The sequence below is a fragment of the Rousettus aegyptiacus genome, unplaced genomic scaffold (assembly GCF_014176215.1).
Source record: "Rousettus aegyptiacus isolate mRouAeg1 unplaced genomic scaffold, mRouAeg1.p scaffold_m13_p_9, whole genome shotgun sequence".
Classification (NCBI taxonomy): domain Eukaryota; kingdom Metazoa; phylum Chordata; class Mammalia; order Chiroptera; family Pteropodidae; genus Rousettus; species Rousettus aegyptiacus.
In genome coordinates, this window is record NW_023416312.1 from 92,123,321 (window position 1) to 92,142,861 (window position 19,541).

The window sequence follows — 19,541 nt, forward strand, 5'->3', positions numbered from 1 at the left end:
CACAGAACCCTAGACTCCCAACTCTAAAAGGAGCAAAACCCTGTACCTGTGCTTGCTGTCTCTCTACCTATGACCTCATTGTGTGGCCTCAGGTGTGCTGTGTAATTTACAGGTCTTGTAAGTAATAAATCTAAGTCTTTTCAAAGTTTCCTGATGGTTATTGCTAAAGGGTGTCTTGAAATCATAATAAGAGCCACAAGAGCTGATCCAACTATAACACTGGTTATTGATAGGCTGAGACAAGCACAAAACAATGTATTAACATATCTGTTCATGAAAAATACCATAATTAAAAGTAAAACAACAAGATTAGAGAAATTTTAAAATGTATTTAAAGTTAAAGGCATACAACCTTAATACATAAAAGATGTGTATAGGGAAAAAATAAATGAAAATATACAAAATAAGAAACACACATGGTCAATAAATCTCATTAGTAATAAAAATAGAAAATAAAATAAACTTACCCTTTACAGAATTGGCAGGGTTTTTAATAAGTATTCAATTGTGATAAAATTGTGGGAAATGAACACTCTCACACCCTGCTCATGGTAGTGTAAATTGGTACATTCAATCTGCAGAGCAGTTTAGCAAAATGAAATATCTTGAAAAATGCTCATATTCTTTGACACAACAATCTTACTCCTCATAATATATTCTATAAAAATAATTGGACAAGTAGTCACCTATAAACATGCAAGGATATTTACATCTAATACATTTCAAATATTAAGAATACTAAAAATGATTTAAATGTTGGTTTGATCAGCTTTGGACTAGTTAAATAAATTGAGATATGTAATATACAAGAAATACTACATCGTTTATTATTATATGCTACTTTTCTTATTTGCATTATTTCATTTACTCCTCACTAAAACACTAGGGCATAAAATAAATAAATGTTAATCATTTCTCCATATTTCGAGGTCCATCCACGTCATTGCAAAAGGCAGTATTTCATCTTCTTATACCATGCCCTATTTTCATGCATTATTAAATAAATAAATTTGTTAATGTAATTTTTAAAGTTATATTTTGAAATGAATTGTCTTGTTTAACACAATTGATAAATTGTTAGAGTCATCTAGGAAGTCAATTAAAGTCAAAGGTCATTCTAGGATAGGAGAGGTGTGTGTGTGTGTGTGTGTGTGTGTGTGTGTCTGTGTGCATGCATATGTGCACACTGTGATTATTGTAATGAAAACTATTTAGCTAACTTTTCCACTTAGTGGTATTGGGAAGGAAAAATGTCTTCTCTGCCCTTTACAGATTTCTCTGTTTGGTATAAGAATTAAATTGATAGAAGACAGATTAACAGCATAAAATCAAATTTAATTTTGTGTGAACAAGTGCTCCCCAAAAACACGAGGCCCAAAGACAATCACAATTGAGGCTTATATGCCATCCAGAGGTAAGGAGGAGGGGTTAGGGGTCTGGGACTTCAAAGGGGAGGAATACAATATATGGAAAAATGGGAAGAGCAAATGTTTGTTAAAAAAAATGTTTGCCATGTCATGAAGAGACAAAGGAATACAAAGATTATTTGAACAGGTAGGCCCAGCTGAGCTCCCCCACAGCTTACCACACCTAGCCCATACATTTTTATAGTTATCTCAGGTGATAGCTATTCTTTCTAGACCAAGCCTTCTATCTAAATTATTTTAGGCAGTAAAGGGGGAGGTAAAAAGCCCTTCTTTAGTCTTTTGTTTCTTCAAAACAATCAGCCTAAAATTATCCTCATGCCAAAGAGATATATTTTGGGGTGGCAAAATCCTGCTACCCTACAGTGGCTAATGTGTTCCACTAAGTTTATTTCAATTATTGAAATAATTCACTTCTTACACAGAACAGCTCTATCCTGTGACATATTAAATACTGTCATAAATGAAAATACTTAACTGGAGCATGGTTTTACATAGTCAACTTTGCACTCAAGTTCAAATTTGTTCCTTGTTTACCATAATCTGAATGAAATAATTTTATAACAATGATAAACAGTGAAATCACTGTTCCTCTTTTGATCATTAGGTTGCCAAAGAGATCATTATAATAACATTTAATTCCTAAATTTAATTCAATTCATGTGTATAAATCATGTGTTCTGTACCAGATAAGGGAGAAATAAAGACACGGTTCTTTCTCCTGTGAAGCAAAGCACACTGTCTGATGATGGAAAGAATTATTCCATGCAAATTGATAATATAGTAAAAACTATATTATGAAAAGTTGAAAAGTTATCAAATAAATGACATTTACTATTTTATTCAGTTATAGTTACTAGGCATCAGATGGTGTTGTCAGGGCTCAGGGTAGGCCACACCAAATATCCCACAATGTCATACTGATTAGTTTAAATTAAAGTGACTTGACGAGCAGCTGGTACAAGATTTTGACCCTCCCTTGTCTCCTTGAATGCAGGAAATAAATCTCCTCTGTAAATGGTGCTCTCCTTCCTTGAGAGTTGGGGAGTGAGTGTTGAGAGAGACACTCTTATCATTAGAATTAAAGATACCAGGGGTGAAAAGCCTACACAAACAAATCATTTTTCTCCTTTACTAATTCACAAACCAAGCCCAAAATTTGCTTAGATTTCTCACTAACAAGCACCTTAACCTAGTTTCTTTGTCCTGTCAAATCTTCGCAATTTTTTGTTTTTTTTGTTTTTGGTCTAACAAAGTGTAAAAAGCTGAGCCAGTTTGATCATTTCTCTGAGTATCATCTATGATCTCCTATAGGCACATAGTAAATTGTTTTTTTTCTCCTGTTGAGCTGGTCATTTTTGATTTTAATATTAGTTCAGCCAAAGAAGTTAAGAAGGGTAGAGGGGTTGGAAATTTCCCCCTTACCAACAGTTTTGATGAGACAGCCAGGAGACTTCACTGGCTATAAAACTGCTTTTATCCCTGGAACTACTACAGATAAAGAGATCCTGGGACATCTGACAAGTGTCAGCAGAAAGTAGGATTTATTACCACATCAGCCTCCTGGAATCTCTGTCTGCAGGGTCCAATGGAAATGAAAAGTGGTGAGAGCCATTCTTCTATATCCAAATTTAGATTAGCAGGAGAAAATATTCGTGGAATCAATTTCTTGGGTCTAAGCAACTTGGTAAAAGTTTGGGATAAATATTCTAGTATTCTGTTGACTGCATTCCTCCCAGAGGTAACCTTTTTTTTTTTTGCATACTTTTTACACCAGTCAGAAGATGCATATGCAACTGGCAGACAGCCTAAAAGGCTATGCAGCCAACCTCAGGGAATCTAAAAACTATTTTGTTCAAAGGAGGGGAAACATGTGATCCCTTGTGTTTTGGAACAGCTGTTTAAAACAGGGCCTGGCATCTTTCTTAGGCTAACTTTGGGAGTAAATTTTCTGGATTTGTGAAGGCTAATGCCTCTTACATCTTTGGTTAAGCCATAAAAGGCTTAATATTTTAACTAATTTTTGATAACAGATCCTATTTGTCAATGGCCAGATGAAACTTTGAATAGAAAAACATTTTTAGATTAAAGAGAAAAAAATTTTAGAGACCTTTCATATTGGCATAATAGCTAGCCATTAAGGCTTAGTAAGATGGAAAGACAGAAATTAGAACAAAAATTAAAGTCCACTCAGATCCCATCTATTTGCCTTTGTACATTTGTAGATACTATAAAAGAAATCAAGACATTGGAAGTATAGTTGTCTGGCATTTATGAAGAAAAAAAAGATTAAAAAAACTAATAGAATTGGGTTCTGGTCAAGATGGCAGAGTAGCTAATTGCAGTGCTTGCCTCCTCTCACAGCCACATCAAAATTATAACTAACCTACAGAACAAACATCAATGGAAATTGCCTGAAATCTAGCTGAAAAGAAGTTCTGTAACTAAGGATACACAGAAGAAGCCATGTCCATAGTGGTAGGAAGGGTAGAGAATTGGGAAGGATATCTCTATTTTGGAGTTTTCCCCAGAGGAGTGAGGTGTCCGGGCCCCACACTGGGCTCCCCAGACATTAGTTCCAGTACTGGGAAGTCGCCACAACTTCTGTCTGTAAAAACCAACAGAGAGTGAGATGGAGGGCAGCTGAAGTCCCAGGTGTTCCTCTTAAAGAGCTCATGCATGGACTACTCTGAGCTCCAGCACTGGGGTGACAGCTCGAAAGGTGCCAGGGACATACAGGGAGGAACTGAGTTGTCTGGCTTCAGGGCAAGGGCTGAAGGGGTAGCTTTCTCCCAGTCAGAAGTTCTGGCAGAAGCCATTGTTCCTTCGTTGAGCCTTCCACCATCCATCAACCTGACCAACTCTGGTCACTCTGCCCAGGTGATTCCCTGAGACCCCACCCAACTAGCAGGTCCAACAAGCCTCTTCAAGTGGATTTCCCATATAAATGACCTGTTTCGGCTTATACTGAGGACTTTCCTAAAATCTCTCAAAGTTTCATGAACTCCAAACAAGCAGCATCTGGCAATGGCATGTCCCATACTTCTTGCTGAGCATCCCCAAGACTGGCACTAGCAGCAGATAGCCATGGTTCACAATTTAGCTCCTCCCAGCCTAGCACAACTAGCAACCATCTGCAGATCACTTTACAGCTCATATCACGTGGCCCCAGGCAGGGCAGAGGAAACAGCTGACACTGACCTCCAATAGAGCCCCTCCCAAAAGGCTCTAGAACCAACATACCTGGTGGCCAGCTTTAGACCACACCAGAAAACCATACAACCACTTCCACAAAAGACACACTCAAAGGGCATTCTGAGCAGGCACCAGAGGCCTGCTAAAACAAAACTTGTTCCATAGAGTGAGAGCCTGCTCAATAGCTCCTCCACTGTTGTCACAGGCCAGTGTTCACAACCAATCAATCTGAGGGTTAATCCCTCCCATTTACATGCAAACAACAACCAAGGCTCAACTACAACAGAGGAGCATACACAACACATACAAAGGACACACCTGGAGCACTTGGCTCAGATGACCAAAGAGACTTGATCAATGGGTCCCACAGGGCACCTACTACTTAAGGCCATTCAGACCAGGAGAAAGAGCAGCTGTACTTATTACATAGAAACAAACACAAGGAGGCAGCCAAAATGGGGAGACAAAAGAAACATGTGTCAAATGAAGGAACAGAACAAAGTTCCAGGAAAAAAAATTAAAGAAAATGGAGACAAGCAACCTACTAGATGTACAGTTCAAAACACTGGTTATAAGGATGCTCAATGATGTCAGTGAAAACTTCAATAAAGAGATAAGAAAGATAAAAATAAAGATAGAAAATGAAACAGAACCAGTCAGAAATGAAGAATGCAATAACTGAAATAATAATAAAAAAACACATTAAAAGACATTGATAGTAGATTACATAAAGCAGAGGATTGAATCAGCAATTTGGAAGTTAAAGTAGTAGAAAACACCTAATTAGGACAGGAAAAAGAAAAAATGATCCAAAAATATAATGACAGTTTAAGAGGCCTCTGGGACACTATCAAGCACATCAACATTTGCATCATAGGGGTACCAGAAAGAAGAGAGAGAGCAAGGAATTGAAAATCTATTTGAAGAAATAATGACAGTAAGATTCCATAACCTGGTAAAGGAAATAGACATACAAGCCCAGGAAATGCAGAGAATTCCAAACAAGATGAACCCAAAAAGGCCCACACCAAGACCCATCATAATTAAAATCCCAAAGGTTAAAAACAAAGAGAGACTCTTAAAAGCTCCCATAAGACTATCAGCTGATTTCTCAACAGAAATTTTGCAGGCAAGAATGGGTTGGCAGGAAATATTCAAAGTGTTGTAAAGCAAGACTATTATTTAGAATAGAAGGACAGATAAAGAACATCTCAGATAAGCAAAAGCTGAAGGAGTATATCACCATCAAACCAGCATTACAAGAAATGTTAAAGGAACTTTTTTTAAGAAGGAGAAGAAGAAGAAGAAGAAGAAGAAGAAGAAGAAGAAGAAGAAGAAGAAGAAGAAGAAGAAGAAGAAGAAGAAGAAGAAGACGACGAAGAAGACGACGACGACGAAGACGAAGAAATATATATATATGTAAAATAAAATGGTAATAAGTTCTATAGCTTATTTATCAACATATCTATCCACAATTAGTTTAAATATAAATGGATTAAATGTTCCATTCAAAGGACGTAAGGTCCTGAATAGATAAGAAAACATGACCCTTACATATGCTTCCTACAAGAGACTCACTTCAGGTCAAAAGATCAATGCAGGCTAAAAGTAAAGGGATGGAGAAAGATGTTTACTGCAAATGGAAACAAACAAAAGAGCTGGTGTAGCAATACTTATATCACACAAAATAGACTTTAAAACAAGAAACAAAAAAAGACCCAGTAATTCCATTTCTGTGTATTTATCAGAAGAAATCCAAAATAGTATAAACAAACAAACAAAACAGAAACAAGCTCATAGATACAAAAAGCATTTTGATGATTGCTAGATTGGGGGTGTGCAGAGATGGGTGAGTGGGGGAGAAGAGTAAGAGGTACAAATCTGTAGTTACACAATAGTCAGGGGATGTGGAGTATAGCATAGAGAACATAGTCATTAATATTGTAATAATTATATATGGTGTCGCATAGGTACTTGATTTATTGAGGTGATTACTTTGTAAGTTATATAAATGTCTAATCACTGTGTTGTACACTTGAAACTAATATAATATTGTATGTCAACTGTAATTAAAAAAATTAAAAATTAAAAATAAAGATAATAAGTTAGCCAAGAGTGCATTTCCTCCAGTCCTCCCTTTTACCTTTTGGAGGGGTCTAGTTAAATTTCATACAAACATTAAATTTGATTTATATTGTTAAAAATTAATGTAATAACTAGACATAGGACTTTCTAAGAAGATGAAAGAAAAAAATTAGACTTAAAACTCAAACATAAATTTTTCTTTCTAAAAACCACCATGTCTCCCTCCACATCGATTCCCCAGGCCCTCCTACAAATATCAGAAAATAAATCAGCTGGAGGCCTATATTCAAGGACTAACAGAAGACAAATTTCTACAAGACCACAAATGTAATACTAGAAGAAATTCAAAGCCTGCCTATCCTTACCAACCCCCAAATCTCTTCTATTTATTTCAGAATGTTTACAGATATCATAAAAGATTGGGACATCAAAAACAGAACTCTCTTACACTTAACGGAAGAAAAAATTTAAACAGCAATTACCTCTGAAATGCCTGGAAAAAAAAACCTTACATTCCTTCTCTGTCCCTTGAAATTATAAATTTTACCTCATCGTTAAAATGTAAACACTCCAGGAGATAACAACCCACAGTCACCTGAGACTAAGCCCAATTAATCCAACTGGTAGAAACTAAAATTAAAGTGGGGGTAAGGGGGAAGGCGTTTTAAAAAGTGTCCTACATCCTGTGGACGCATCAGCAAATAAAACATATTTCTTGGTCCCACATGGCTCATAGTCTAGTCGGGAATCATAAAATGATTAACAGAATAATTTTTGCAAAAGTTGTAGTGGAGCCTTAACTATTTGAGGCGATAGGAGAGAAACTTAAAAAAATATTTTTTTCATCTGTGACAAGCAGAATGCGATGAAGTGAGGAAATTGTCTTCTTGAAAATGTTTCAATGAGCCAGTACAGTGAATATTATTGTCTTATGTTCCAACATCATTTTCATGCATTATTACTTAAATCTGGGCCAGGTTCTTCTTTTCAGAAGCCAAAGCTGCCACTACGGGCACCACAATATCACAATTACGTAGTCCAAAATGTTTCCTTCTGTCTTGAAATTACTGAAGCATTTCCCCCCTAGATTCAGAAAGTAGAAAGCAAAAGATCCATGTAAGTTAAGTCAGAAATTAGTCATATAAGTGGGCTTGTCATGGTGCTCAGGCTCCAAGCCTTTTAAACTAGTGCCTCAAGATTCACAAGCTTTCTCCAAGAAACTCCTTGGGAAAACTTTAGCCCTAATTCTGGCATTCTGGAGCCTGAGAACAAGTGTATTGAGGACTGAATTACTGCAATAAGATCTTAGCAAATTAAAAGTCAACATGGTCCCCATTACTGAACATCTCTGGCCTTCTTTCAGACCTCATCTATGGCTACTGAACAGTGAAATGATTGTAATGATGAGTTAGAAATGGACAAGAAAGGAAAAATCATTTATGTCAGCAGCACCTTTTGCCTGAGCTATTAAAAGTGCCACAAACTCACTTCTAGTCTTGTTCTAACTCCTTGTCCTCAGATGAGCTTTCTTACTTTCAAGTCTATTTGTCAGACTAGTAAAAATTTTAGACTCCTTAATCCATTTTCCTTGGCAAAAAATTTCAAACTGCCAGCCTCTTTGGTCATATCTCTCATCATCTGTTTTTTTTGTACAACAGGCCTCCCTGATTCTATCCTCCTAGGACAACTTACCTATCTTTCCTTATTTAGTTTGATGATTAATTGATGTTATCCCCAAAATAAAGGTAGTATTTTATTCCTTTGTAACCTCACCCTACATTTATTTATAAGATGTTGACCCTCTCTATTTAACTAATAGCTCCATATGGGAAGAGTTTTTTTCTTAGATGTCTAAAAAAATTGTTCCTAGCATTTTACCTACAGCATAGTTGGTACTGAGTAGATTTTTATTGAATGAATTACTGCCCTGAGCAAATATTGATTGAATCTAAAGATTTGGCATAAAGCGTGTCTATATAGGGAAAGAAGAAAAAAATTCTGGATCCATTTATGTAAGCAAAAATTTGATGGAAAAGATATAAGATCATATTAGGTATCCTAAGGCAAAATTTGGACCTTTGAGAAAAATCCGAAAATGTAGTATGATAACCAGAGGAAAATAGGCCATAATAGGCCAATTTTTCTTTTTCTACATGAATCTTCACATGTCAAGAAAAAAGAACATGAAATTGAAAGGATAACGGTTTGGGAAAATAGTGAAATAATTGCTTCATATTACAAAGGCAGTAATACAAAACGATAATCTGGCAATTGGAGCACAGCTCAAGGCATATTTTTTCACATGGTACAAGTATTTCTGATGCAATTGTGACAGGGCACCCAAAATTGATGTGTGCTCCATTAAAGACCCCATACATGCAATAGAGAAATCAAATAGCTCCCTTAAATGCTTTGGTATGATGAGAGTGGCAATCAAAAACAGAAACTAACTCCTTGTGAAGGGAAGGAAACAGGCATCTTGTCCTTAAACATTAGTGAATAAAGCCACTAGAGGGTTGTACTATAAGCCCCCAATAATAAGGTGTCTATCTCTGTGCCACCTGCTTCCTAAAACTGAAAGATTGATCAAGTTTAAAAGATGGGACATTGAAATTTTTATTGTACACTTCTTTTACTGTTATTGGTACTATTTATGCATCTACACTTGACTTCAACTTAAACTGGAGTACTTCATGGAAGACATAGGCAAAAACAAAAATAGAAACGAAAACATTGCTCTCATCTAGCAGAGGGAATTAAGCAAATAAATTAATAAAATGAATAGTATTACTTGGTGAGGTATGGAAGGAAATAAAGTGGAGAGGAGTAAAAGAGAGTACGGGGTGAAAGTTGCCTCACTGTCCCAGAGCCATATGTAGGTTAGAATCCTGAGAAGTCCCAGCCCTTGTGTGATAATTATTGTAAATCAAGAAAGTGGGCATAATACATTTGTCTTGATGATCTCAAGGTAAACAATAGACATGAGGCTGTGAATGTGTACAGAGTTCTTGGGCATCCTTTTACTCCTGGAACAGGCATGTGGAGGTCTGGGAAAGGGCATCTTCTGGACTTATGTTATGTAGGCAGGAGGAGCCTTGGGAGGAGTGTTCTGATACAGAACCCACTGAAATTAGGGACTCCCCCTTGGTCAAGTTTAAAAGGTCTGGAAGATAAAATATTGGGGGAAAAAACACACTGCTAAAACTTTGTCATTGCTTGTGATATAATTCAATTCCAGATTTTCAAGCTTTAAATAAAAGGTCTTCTGATTCAAAAATTGTCTTTATTGACACAAAAGCTGAGTCAAAGAAATGAGAAATTGTCGTGGGGAGAAGAACCTGGGGCATGCTACTTCTGTGCTCTGAAGTGTCCTTGCTGACAGTGAAAATAACTGTGAATAGAATTGATGGAGAATTTTCACATATTTCTTTTCTGTGAGAGAAGTCTATTGCTAAAGTTATATCAGCAAAACCCACAATTTATACTTTCTATCTAGTCTCTATACACTCTAAGCACATAATTTTGGAAATAAGTTTAAAGAATCAGGTAGGTGAAATAAGAAATTTTTTTCTCTAGTAAAGGTCACCCAGAATTAGCAGTTTAGGAAGAAAATGCCACATGCAACCAAATAACTAAAACACCAGCCATTGTCAGAATCAGGATATCCTTTTGATTTCCAGTTATAAGTGATCAAAGTCAGATCTGATTTTTGTGCCTTATTTATTATTGCATAGTGAATATCATAATCTTTTCCCCAAAAAAGTTATGTCTAGCAATTACTTTGTATAGTAGAAAGCATTGGCCATTGAAGGTCCTATGCTTTTTCCAACGTGTTGAAACTTTCGGATATAACATATATTCTCTAGACTAACCAACTATGATATATCTTTCTATGTGTCATTACTACTGGTGATTTTAAAACATTTTCCATCACTTTAATGTCCTATTCAGAGCTCATAAGAATGTCATAAGAATGTCTGTCGAAAATACATACATAGATATATTAGAGTGAGATGGGAAAACTCTTCTTATTTCAAAAGGGTAACAAGGCCATTACATCATTAATTCTTCCCCTGAATACTGAAATAACCCTTAGCTGATACATGTTTGTGTTCTGCTTATGAGCACTTGACCTTTGGATGTCCTCTATGAATCAGCACTGTAGTTTTCTGTACTTTTCTAGACATCTCGATATTGCATCTCTTCTCCATGTAAAGATGATTACAAGATCAGAGATAGGCTACATATTAACTAAGAAAATGGTGAAAATCATTGTAAGCATAAGGAAAGTAAGTTATTAGAGAATGGATTGTTTTACTGGTTAAGGAAATGCAGGGGAGAAGGTTATGGTATTGCCTTACCAAAGAGCAAATGATTCCAGAGCTATGATGCTTGGTGAAGTATCCAGAATTCTCTTCAAGTTTAAATTGAAATGAAACCAACACTAGACAGTTTTGTCTCATGCTGGATGAAAGATGCATGCCTCCTCTCCAGGGAGGGTATGGTAGTGACACCTTCTTTGGGAAGCTATAGGCTTATGTCAGGCAGAAACAGGAGAGTCAAAGTGGGAGCAGGAGGATATTTGGGGTGTGGGGATGATAAGAACATGCCAGAAAAGAGTTTTCTGAAAAAAGTTATAGAATTGGAAAAGTATAAACCATGTCAGGAGATAGTAATTTGATCAGTTTGTCTAGAGTGAACGTTTCAAACAGGGTAACAGTTAAAAATGAAACTGGAAAAGTAAATTAGGAACAGATTGTATGAGTCTTTGAATGCCAGAAGGTTGAAAACTAGATTTAAGATTTCCAGTTATAAGTGATCAAAGTCAGGTCTGATTTTTGTGCCTTATTTATCATTGCACAGTGAATATCATCATCTTTTCCCAAACAAAAGTTACCTCTGGAAATCACTTTGAATAGTAGAAAGCATTGATCTCAGAAGGTCCTATGCCTTTTCTGATGTGTTTAAGCTTTCAGATATAGCATATATTCTCTAGACTAACTAACTATGATATATTTTTCTATGTGTCATTACTACTGGTGATTTTAAAACATTTTCCATCACTTTAATGTCCTATTCTGAGGTCATAAGAATGTGTCGAAAATACATACTTATATATATTAGAGTGAGATGGGGAAACTAACTTATTTTCAAAAAGGGTAACAAGACCACTCCATTGTTAATTCTTTCCCTGAATACTGAAATAATTTAACTCTCAGGGGCATCATTAATTGACAAGCACACAGTGACAGAACATGTTATTAGCTCTTTGAGTTAATTTGTATCGATCCCCCCAAAATGTCAGTGGAAACTGCTGTTGCAAAACCCTCTCATTCAAATTGCAGATGAATTTTATGGCAAGACTTAAGGATAATCTGAGGAATAAAAACATGAAATCCAATAACTTTTCAACAGAAAATTCTTTTTAAATAAATCATGTGTATCACAATGATTTAAGATAATCCAAGGATGTTTTTATGCTATATGTCTCCTAATCAATTCCCCAGGATGATTTCTCATTTCTCTCCTTAGTTGTAGGGCTTGTTCATCTAGATCCCAGGTGACTTTCCTTGCTGTATGCTTCGTGTTTTCATCACAACTTTGATTTAATTTTCAAGAGGGATGAACAAAGCCTCTATCATCTACTCAATTTTTCCCCTATACCACCTCTTCCTTATCCATTCATCCACTAATGAACACCCAGGTTGCCTTCATATCTTGGCTATTGCAGATAAGCTGCAATAAACATAGATTCACATGTCCTTACAAAGTAGTGCTTGGGTTTCTTTGGATAAATAATGGGTGTCATATTTTAGGAGAATTTCTTTTTGAACTTCTTAAATGATAATATGTGTTTCTCCATAAATCGGGGAAAATTATATCAATATATTTTCTGATGTTCATTTTGTCTTGCATTCCTTGAATAAATTTTTTAATCATAATATGTAACCAATATTTAGATAGCATAGATCAAATTTTATTTATAAAAATTTATTCAGCATGTTAGATTGATGGTTATGAATGATATTGACCTATAATTTTGTTCTCTTGCAGTGATCTTGTCTACTTCGAATATAAAGGTTATAGTGCTTCCTAAAATGAATTTGTATTTTCTCTTCATCTATTCTTGAAAAAAAAAAGTATACTATTGAGATGATCTGTTTTTTGAAAATTTTGTAGAATCATCTAGTGGAGTTTTAAAAGTGCTTTTTTGCATAAAACCATTTAGTCCTAATCTTTCACATGCAAGAATATTTTTAAACTTTTAATTTCTTTAATTATTTTGTTAAAATATTTTTCCAGAAATTAATCTATTGTTTTTAAGTTTTTAAATGAGTTATTTCTCATTTCTTATAATTTTTATTCTGCTGTATGTGTAGTTATGTCAAACATGTCATTAGTGATATATGGTATCTCTTATTTTTTCTCCTAACGCAATCTTGTCAAAGAGTTTTTCTTGCATTATATATTAAATTGTTTGGATTTATTGATTTTTCCTATTGTCTTTTATTTTCTCCTGAATTAATTTCTTTAGTGGTCCTCATTATTTACTTTTTTCTTTGCATTTATTTTTTTTAGCTCAGTGAATTTTGGGTTTTATCTTCTCTAATATATAGATGTCTCTTTGTATTGTAATTTACATCAAATTATATTTGAAAAATGTTGAATATTCATTACATTCAGCTCTACTCTTAATAAATATCTATTATGATTTCTTCTTTTATGTAAAAAATTTAAAAATGTGTTTATTGGAAAAGATATTGATTTATTCAGATGCATTTTTGCTATTTACTTATAATTTTTGAATTTTGATCAGAGAATTTTATCTGTATAATGCTGATTTTAAAAAATATTAAATTTACTTTATGGATTAGTAAAAAGTCAATTTTTGTAAAAAGTCTATGTGTTTCTGAGAAGAATGTGTTTCCTTTCATTGATAGATGCAAGTTTCTTTATATAATCAGGAATTCCTGCTTGGAAATTGTGCTGTTCCACAAATTTTAAGTATTCTAGCTAGTTTGTTCTTTTGTTTATTTTCTGCTTGATACTTGAACATTGAGGAAGATGTGTTGAGACTTCCACAATAATGATGCATTTTGAAATTTCTCCTTGGATTTCTGTCCATTTTTTTATGTGTTTGAAACCTACATTTTGCTTGCATTTACATTGAATCTTCCCTCTAAATTAAATATTTTATCTCTATTTAGTTATTTTTTTAGTTACTATTTCTTGAGCACTTACCATATTCAGGACTATTCTTTATTTTATATATAAAGTATATATACCCATTTAATCTTTAACACAAGCCCATGAAGCAGGTACTAATGACACTCTAATTTTGCATAGTACTACATACTATGAGTTGTATGGAGCAGCAAGAACACGAAACTAAAAGAAGACAACTAAGTAAATAAGAATGATTATGATCTGAGTGTAAATCAAGTAAAGATTTATTATTTTACTTTGTTGCTTCTGTTGCCTCTAGGGTAAAATCTCAATTTCTTAACATAGTTTCTAAGGCTCATCATGACCAGGACCCTGGCCAGTCTCTCTGGTCTCAATTACCATTTTACTCCTAGATGCACTCCATTCTCTAAAGTGACATTCCTAAATCCATATGATTACATAGACATTATATATTTTTTAAATATGTCAAACTTTTTGCATTCCAGCACTCTGCCTTGTTGCCTCCCCTAACTCTGCCTGGTAAAATTTTTTGTTTTTGGCTCTGCCCAAACAACATGGCATCATTTTCTCAATTCCTCCAGAGATAGAGTTTCCCTGTCTCTGTGGTCCCACAACCTATGGTCCATACCTTGAAGCACATTTTATTGTAAACAGGAGAAACTACATAATTTGCACAACCAAGTAAAATATGAAAATATGAGGTTACTTAAAAAAATTGTTAAGAATTTGAAGTCAGCAGCAACAGAGCATTAAACTATGTGCAAGGCCCTTTTAAGCCAGGATCCAGGCCCATAAAGTTGACACTGATGGTACATTGTTCTTTAAAAATTTCTTTCTCTTGCTGCAAGGAGCATGGAAAAAATAGTTTAAAAAATTCTTTCTCTTTCTGTTAGATGTGTAGGGATGATGCTTTATTCACCTCTGCGTATTTTCCTCATCCTAGCATTTTTTTTCTTGGATAATGTAGGCTCATCTGTCGTTGGACAGGCTGCAGAGAATGGATATAGATAGCTTTTCTCCTTACTTTAAGCAAAATATGGTGCTGCTGAAGTCTTTGTGGTCTCCAAGATAAAAAGCAATCATTTTTATTGTTTTATTTTTCTTCTGTCAATCTGTGACCAGGAATCTTATAGAGAGCAACCCTCTGGAGTATCATGGTACCCCAAAATTTGAATTCTATATTTTAATACCTTGAAAGATCGAGTATAAATTTGTTATCAATAAGGCTTATGAATTACAACAGTAGTTATCATTAAAATACCCCCAACAAGGGAGAAACCATGAAGGAGGACACTAGCGTGGCTTAAAGATTTTAGAAGCTTCAAAAATATGAAATTATTAGAACAAAACTATGACAACTGCAGGATTGTAATGAAGTCATCCAGAGCTCCAACCTCTCGGGCTTGGAGGATAAAGAAAAGGAGATAAAACCATTCTATAAACTGTGAAGGTCTGTAAACTTGTAACAGGTGATGCTGCTCTTTATGGTTCCCAGTGCTTACTATTGGCTCATTGGTGAGCTATAAATGTTAAAAACAGTGAGATTCTTGATGACTTGATAGCTGAGGTTTTTTTTTCCCACTCTATCATTCTGTGATATGTTATCCCAGAGGCTTATATGGAGAAAGGATCTTCCATTGTCAGAAACAAACTCTTTGGTCTTTTAATAATATTATGTCAGTAAAATCATTTAAATTCCTAGGGTCAAAGCATATATTTCTTTTAATATTTTTATTGATGTAAAATTGATGACAAAATTAATGTTACCCATTTTAAAGTGTAAAAATCAGTTGCACTCAGTACATTTATAGTGTTGCACAACCATCACCACTATCTAGATACAGAATTTTTTCATCTCTCCAAAATGAAACCTTCTACGCTTTACCCACAGAATCCCCATTCCCTCATCCTCTCAGCCCCTGGAAACCACTAATGTGTTTTCTGTCTCTATGGATTTTCCTATCCTAGATATTTCATATAAATCAAATTAATTAATGTAAGTTTTACAGCTTTGTTCTTTTCCAAGATTGTATGTTTTCTAATCTCTTGTAATTCCATAAAAATTTTAAGGTCAATGTTTTAATATCTGCAAAAGGGTCATTGTGATTTTGGTAAGAATGACATTGAATCTACAGATTGCTTTGAGGATCATTAACATTTTAACAATATTAAATCTTCCAATGCATGAAAAAACAATGTTTTTTCCCATTTGTTTAGTTCTTTTATTTATCTCATCAATAATTTGTAGTTTTCATTGTATACATTTTGTACCTCCTATGTTAAATTTATTCCTAAGAATATTATTCTTTCTGATGGTACTGTAAATAGAATCATTTTCTTAATTTCTTTATCAGATTGTTAATTTTCAATGTATAGAAATACAACTGAATTTTAAATGTTGATGCTGTATGTTGCACTTTTGTTGAATTTGTTTACTAGTTTTAATAGTTTTTTAAAAAAATTCATGTGTGTTTGTGGATTTTTTAGGGTTTTCTGCAAATACAGGTAGTTTTATTTATTCTTGTTTAATTCAGATGCCTGTTATTTATTTATTTTTCTCTTGCCTATTTTCTCCAGTGCATTGTCAAATAATAGTAGCAAAAGCAGGCATCCCAGTGTTGTTCCTAATCTTATCAAGCAAGTTTTCAGTTTTTCACCATTGAGTATAATATTCACTGTGTTTTTTTTTTACAAATACCTTTAATCATCTTGACAAGCTATTCCTATTTTGTTGAATACTTTATGATTAAAAGGTGTTGAATTTTGTCAAATGTATTTTCTGCATTAATTGAAATTATGATTATTTTTCCTTATGTTAATATGATCTGTTACATAGAGTAATTTTTGTTTGTAAAATTACCTTTGCATTCCTGGGATAAATCCAAATCGATTATGATGTATAATCTTTTTAGTATACTACTGTATTCAGTTTTCTAGTACTTTGCTGAGAATTTGTACATCAATATTCATTAAGAATACTATTTTGTAATTTCCTTTCCTTGTGATGTTTTTGTTTGGCTTTGGTATCAGAGTAATCAGAGTTAGTAGGTGTTCTCTCCTTTTCTAATTTTTGGAAGAGTTTGAGAAGGATTGGTGTTAATTCTTCTTTAAATATTTTGTAGAATTTACCAGTGAGGACATGTGGTCCTGGGATTTTTTTTTGTTTTTGGTAAGTTTTTGTTTACTAATTCAATCTCCTTATTTATTTGTCTATTTAGATTTTCTGTTTCTTCATGATTTAGTTTTGGTAGTTCATGTGATTCTAGGACTTCTTTTTCTATTTTGTTTTTCTTATTAATTTGCATACAATTGTTTGTAGTATTATGCTTTTTTTAAATTTCTGTAAGGTTGGTAATAATATCTGCATTTTCATTTCTGAATTTATTAGAGTGTTCTCTCTTTTCTCCTGGTCAGTGTAGGTAACTTTTGGTAAATTTCGATGATTTTTAAAAAGAACCAACTTTTGGTTCTATTCTGTATTTCATTTTCTTATCTTTATTATCTCTTCTGTTAGCATTAGGTTTAATTTGCTCTTTTTCTAGCTTCTTAAGGTGTAAAGTGGGATCTTCTTTTCAATGTAGGTATTTATGGCTATAAATTTCCCTCTGATTGTTTTCCCTGGATCCCTTTAGTTTTGGTAATTTGTTTTTATTTTCACTTAGTTCAAATTATTTTCTAAATTCTCTTGTGATTTCTTCTTTAACCCAATGGTTAAGAGTGTGTTGTGTAATTTCCACATATTCGTGAATTTTCCAAATTTCTTTTTATTATTTATTTCAAGTTTGACTATAATATGTCTTGTTGTGGATGTCTTTGAGTTTATCTACCGAAGTTTCACTCAACTTCTTAGATATATAGATTCATTTCTTTAATCATATTTGGGAAGTATTTGACCATTATTTCCTTGAAATATTCTTTCTGTCTCTTTCTCTTTACCGTCTTATAGTACTTCCACTAGGTATATGCTGTCAGTGTTCCTTGATCATGTTCCATTTTTAGTTTCTATTTTTCCTTTTACCTTTCTGCTTCTTTCTGCTATTCTAAACCTCACAGTGGAGGTCATTTCTTTTGTTTGCCCAAATCTGTGTTGAAGCCCTCTAGGAATTTTTAAATTTGTTATTATACTTTTTGACACCTTAATTTATAGTTTTTGTTTTTTAAATAATTTCTATGTCACAATTAATATTCTCTGTTTGAGACATCATTTTTCAAGTTTTCTTTAGTTCTTTCTGATTGCCTTTAGTTCTTTGAGCATATTTAAAATAGTTGATTTAAAATTTTTGTTTATTAAATCCAGTGTTGGGTTTTCCCAAGGATAATTTCTATTCATTTACTATTTCTTGTGTACAGGACATATTTTATTGTTTCTTTGTATGCTTCATAATTTAAAAATAGTGAAAACTGGACATTTTGAATACTATAATGTGGCAACTCTGGAAATTACATTCTCCCCTTCCTTAAAGTTTGTTGTTGTTGCTTTGTGGTTTTTGTTGTTTACTAACTTTTTAAAACTAATTTTGTAGTATCTGTGTTCTTTCCTCCGTGTGGCCAGTGGAGTCTGTGTTCCATTAGCTGAGTTGTCAGCTAATGATCTGAAAAGATTTACTTCAGTACCTGGAACCAAACCAAACCAATTCAAACAAAAATTCTCCCAATCCCTGAAGACTGGATCTGTATTGAGAAACTCCTTTATTGCTTAGCCAGGATGTTTACAACTCTGCCTTAGCCTTCATTTCTTGGTCATACAGAGCCTAAATGTCAGCCAGTGGTGAAGGTAAGGGTCTTCTCAGGTAATTTCCATGGATGTATCCTGCCCTAGGCATTCATGTAGATTTCTAGAGTCTCCAGAATATGTGGGAGCTTTCCAAAGACTTTATTCTCCAACTATTTCATTTCCAACTCTCTTCTTTCCTAGACTTTTTGGTATAGTTCTTACCCCAACTGTTGTCTTTTGTCCCAGGCAGCAGCAACTAATGTATTCGTTTTTAAATATTTTCAACAAACACTGACTTGGGAGCCACCTCAGTCTTTGGGAAGCTCTGAGATAGGAAAAACAAAGGAAAACACTTAATCCAACACTTTGGGGAGCCAAAACCAAGGTAAAAACACATAGTGACAATTCTTTGAAATAAAATCTGTATTGTTTTCTCTAGTATTAGCAACCTGCACTTAGTATACACCCTGCTATTCAAAGCAGGTACCACACTGGGGGGTGGGAGACAGTAAAAGGGTAAATTAAAATGCAACAGAGTTCTTTCACCAAAATTCAGCAGGCTTTTTTCCCATTAAGCATGTCCTTGATTGTTGTAAGTTTAAATTCTAGAGCTCAAAAAAGTTTAATTTAACAGTTTTTTTTTTTTGCTCTTGTGAAGGGTTGGCATTTTAGACATCCTTTGTCTCCTGGACATCATTTTTATTACTTTTAAGTATTTGTCTCTGCACATTGGAAAACAAAATAGATACCTACAATCTGAAATTGTTTAAAATTTCAAATATTTACTGATTATTTTTTATTGTGTATCTCAGTCTCTAATAAAACAGATGAGGATACACTAATGAGGTTAAACAACCTTTACTGAGGGCTTACTACAGGTCAGCATTGTTCTAAATGAGTTGCGTGTCTTCATTTAGTCAACCTACACAACAGTC